We start from the raw sequence: 5,096 nt of genomic DNA on the forward strand, positions 1-5,096 counted from the left end.
GTCGAAAGAGCCAGGGGTGCGTTTCCCAAACCATAGTTACTAACCTGTTAGCAACTTAGTTGGTTGGCAGTGTGAAATTGCATTGCAACCGACAAAGTTGCTAACTTGGGAAACGCACCCCTGGCCAGTAGTAGACCACTGCTTCCCTTTATACACACGTCTGTGTTGTTATCCTCATCACTGATGACATGAGCCCCCCCCCCCCCCCCCCCTCTCCTCTGGTGAAGGAGCTCAGAGCTCACAACTGTGCTATTCTCCCTCCTGCTCCTGTAGATACAAACATACTGTAATGCAGACAGCCATCTTCGGAAGCTGACATTGTCGCTTTATACATTTAATTGTGTATGACTCCCTTTTAAAAAGAAAATAAAATAAAAAGAAAGCATAGGCTTTGATTCTGCCAAGAGAAGCTGTGATACATTAGCTGTTGTGATATGGTAACATGCTCTAATGTCAAATCCCCAGTCACACACAAACACACACACACACGCGGAGACGGGAGGAAGGGGTGTGAGGACGGGGGAAAATGGTGAAAATTGTTAACCCCGCCCTCCGTTCTCTCGCGCTGTCTGCATTCCTCGCTCCTTGCAGCACGCGGAAGAAAAAGGAGGAGGAGAATTGGGAGAGCGCGAGCAAAAGCGCACGAGACAGGGAAGGTGGTGATCATGGCACCAAACCAAACGCCTCTGCGCTTCCGAACTCCACTCAGACCCAAATACACGCCCGGGCAAGCAACTTCAGCCGATGTCCTGCTCTGAGAACTGAGAGAGAACACTTGCGTTTGGATAACTATGAGGGTGATCTACATCCTGAACGCCGGCTTTGTTGCTGCCTTCTCAAGACAGGAGTCGCTTTAGACGATTTGTAGGCAAGCAAGAAATATTATTTATTTATATATATTTGAACACCTTCGACGGATCTCTGTATTTTATTTAATCTGAAACACGCAGAGGAAAAGACGATTTGTATGGAGATCATGCAAAGATATTATTGTATTATTCCCCTTATAATATTGACGTGCGCATATTGTTGAGCGCAACTTTCTGAGACTTATAGTTACGACTTTTCTTTTTAAGATACAGACTATCTTCAAAGAAAACTGATTAGAAGTAGGCCTATACACTGTTTGTTTGTGTATTATAGCGTTTAGTCCGTATTTACATAGATCTTCGGAAACGCCAGCGAAGAACTATTGTTTTAAGTTTCTGCATGGCCATGGAGACTGTGTCGGTTCTACAACAGCAGCTGTCCCATCCCGGGACCATGGTTGAGCGGAGCTCCAGCGAACACTGCTCGGGAGACGTGCCACTGCCGGTGGACTATCCCGCCGGCGAGGTACCACCGTCCGGACGTAGGGGCTCCAGCGTGAAGAAGCACCTCCACAAACACAACCTGAAACATCGCTACGAGCTTCAGGAGACGCTGGGTAGAGGGACTTACGGCAAAGTGAAGAAAGCCATAGAACGACACACCGGCCGGGTGGTGAGTGACATTATTCGACTTAACACTTTCTGTGGTTATAGACTGTTAAGACTGAGCTATGTCCTTTAGACTGGCACATCGCAGAAACTGTGCTTCTAAGTATTACAGCAAACAATGACTTAGGGAATTACAACCTTCCTTTCACTATGTTGGTGGTTAGGTTACGCAATATTGAAGCAAATTGAGTGGTGAGGGTCGTATAATTAAAACCCCCAACACATCCCTCCCGCTGCGCGTCTGTGACATCCGTTGGGGATTTCCCCTGTCATGACTCGATCGCGGAGGTCACCGGAGCTGGACTCAGCACGCGTGTTGATGGCTCCGCTGGGGCTTTGAAATGTGATATTTAAATGTTATGCGCGATAGAGGTCACTGACCACAATCACACGCTTCGCTGCAGACGGCAGAAGCTGCTGCTGCCGCCGCCTACTCATTGCGAGACCAATCGGGTAGGCGACTGATTTCCCTGAACTGGCGCTCGAGTCAAACACAATCACGCACTCGAGCGAATGTGGATGAAACACATGTTTTCTTGTCTTGTACTGACCCTCATTAATTCAAGTGTTTACTGACAACAGACACTCGCATTCAGGACTCAAATTATAACATAGCCCAAATCCAATTTTCTGTTGGGAAAGCGCAAGTTAAGATAGCTACGTTTGGCTTATCGTTGAAACAGAAGCAGAGTGATAGCTGTACTTCTACCCGCCAGGTGCTGTCTTGCTTGCTGGGGCTTTGTAGATAACGCTGATTAACCGGCATGATTTGAAAAGATTACGAGCGATGCGCATGTATTTCAAGGCAGAATTATTCAACACCGGCTGACATTGGAGCAGAGATAGGTCAAAAACTGGGATAACCCAATTCTTCTGAGACTGAAGTAGGTCAATGCGCTAATCCTGAGAATAAACTCCCCATCTTGGGCCGAGAGGCGAGCAGATTCTCCAGATTTCTGGGTCTTTATGCATGGGCGGCCTCAGCGAGGATGCTGCTGCCGCAGAGTCTGTGGCTGGCATGCCAACATGTCATGCAGACTTAGCGTGTAGTCTCTGTGGCTATGCTGGCAGGCTAAATACCCCCCCCCCCCCCACACACACACACACACACACACACACAACATAAGCATGCACACAAACAGTACCAACTGAATGGAAAGTGGTGATCCGGTTTCACACTGTTTGTTTTGGTCACTATAAATACTTGAATTTCCCCTAGGGATCAATAAAGTATCTATCTATCTATCTATCTATCTATCTATAAATGGAGCCTGTCCTGTCCTGCATAGATAGGCTTCCAGGAGAGTTTCAGTCGAGTGTGCTGGTGGTGCTGACCAGTCTGCCACGTGCTTGTGTTGTTGTCCAGACTCACTTCCATCCAGGTCCATAGACTCACAGGCACAGATAGAATGGACCTGGACCTCACATTGTTTTTTTTTTTCATGTTTGAGGAATGCCTCCAGAAACACACACACACACATAGAGAGAGAGAGAGAGAGAGACTTATACACTTATACTGTGTACACTTATACAATGCGTACGCACACACGCACACACGCACGCACGCATGCACACATACACACACGCACGCGCGCACACACACACACTTCTAACACACTAGTGCTAAGCTGACAGTGAGGCTGGCAGACAGGAAAACTGTGAGTGTTATAGCGTGAGAGGTGTTTAAACTGCTTCAGTGCATTCATACAGATGTGTTAGGCTTGTGTGTGCTTGGTAAAGATAGACAGGCTGTTTGTTTCCATAGGCACACTCTCTGTCTCACACACACATACACACACACACACGCACACACACACACACACACACACACACACACACACACACACACACACACACACACACACACACACACACACACTTGACTTGATTCAAGCAAGTGTCTCTCCAACTTATTTGCTATGGCTGAATGCGCTGTGTCCTGTGAAAAGAATGCCTGGAGACATGTCTGGGGTATGACACACACACACACACACACACACATATGCATGCACACACAGAGTGACACAAATGCCGACTGTCAGAAGACCACTTCACACCCTCATTCACAGTCACAGGGACACAGTCACTGTCTGCATGGAATGATTCAGGGACCCTAAAAGAAACCATGACTCACTCAGGCAAATCAACACAGGCGTACATACACACACACACACACACACACACACAAGCAAATTTTCCATGTCATACATGACAGACAGCAGGCACAGACACACACACACACACACACACATAGACACACACGCATAAGCCTCAGCGCAGACTAGCTGAGGGTGTGATGTAATCTTTCACTGTTATCTCACAGCCACCTATTTCCTCTCGTCTGAGAACACGGAACCAAGTAATGAGTTGACATACGGCTGGAGGGCAGAGTGTATCTGTGCTGAGCTGATTAGCTGTGTGTGTGTGTGTGTGAGTCTGAAGGAAAATAAACTGTGCATACACATTATGAAAGTGCACATCTGTATGTTTGTGTGTGTGTGTGTGTGTGTGTGTAGGTGAGAGAGAGCGAAGGGCTGCAAATGAGAAAAAAAGTGCATACAGATCATCAAAATGCACATCTGCTTGTGTGTGTGTGTCTGTGTGTGTATGTGTCTCTCTTTGTGTGTGTGTGTTTCTCTTTTGTATTCCTCTCTCTGTGTGCGAGGCGGTCATCACCCTAACTCGTAGTCCAGGGTGAGAGTGGGGGTAGGCCATGTGGAACGCCAGCTGGCACACGGATCAAACACAGGGCCAGTGATCCGTGGCCCAGGGACGGGCCATGGTGGTTGGGATGGTGTATTGGGTACCCTCCCTGGGATCATCATGGATCATCATCTCCACAATACGCTTTTAATGAGTTTATGCTTTCACTGTAATTAGGCCTAAGGAGCCCAAGCCAGTGATTATCACTGTGCTTAGTCACTATGGTTTAGAGGGTAAAGAGCACACACACACACACACACACACACACACACACACACACACACACACACACACACACACCTTAGACACAGATAGACACAAACATGTATATGTTAGTACAAACTCATATTATACCAATTACTTTAGAATTTAGAAAAAGAGAGTCAGTAACATAGCACTTACAAATTACATATGAATCACATAGTCAATCATATACTTTCTCCTCACCTACCAATTTTCAGTGAGTCAGGGACATTTTAGGGTTTCAGTGGGACACAAGTAATTACCTCACATCCTGCCTGTCCTTTTCCTGAGAAGTCAAGGGACTTTTGTGCCTTTTTTTGCCTCTCCCAAACATGTCCATTTTCTCCCTAAATGGACTGTGCGTGTGTGTGTGTGTGTGTGCATGTGTCTGTGTGTATGTGTGTGTGTGTCTGTGTGTGTGTGCGTGTGTGTGTGTGCGTGCGTGTGTTTGTGGGTGTGTCTGTGTGTGTGTGTGTGTGTGTGTGAGAGAGAGAGAGTTTAAGGCCACCAATGACATCACAGATGAGGAAGTCCTTCGACGTGGAACCGTTTCCTTGCGGTATTCCCAGACTTATTCTGGGAAGCGCGCAAACAGTCCGCGCTCTTCCTCTGCATTTCCTGGTGTATCTGGTGTTTCTGTTTCCCCACCTCAGCTATTATGGGCCTTCCTAA

The 5,096-nt window shown here is 47.1% G+C and overlaps 1 pseudogene; it reads left to right on the top strand.

Moving 5' to 3' along the window:
• Window positions 1–557: 557 nt before the first annotated feature.
• Window positions 558–5,096, top strand: part of LOC143136451 (NUAK family SNF1-like kinase 1) — a 22,475-nt pseudogene continuing 17,936 nt past the window's right edge.

The sequence above is a fragment of the Alosa pseudoharengus genome, unplaced genomic scaffold (assembly GCF_046254945.1).
Source record: "Alosa pseudoharengus isolate Yale_2024_CS ecotype anadromous, Long Island Sound unplaced genomic scaffold, YU_APseudo_1.1 YU_APseudo_1.1_scf_20, whole genome shotgun sequence".
NCBI classification, from domain to species: Eukaryota; Metazoa; Chordata; class Actinopteri; order Clupeiformes; family Clupeidae; genus Alosa; species Alosa pseudoharengus.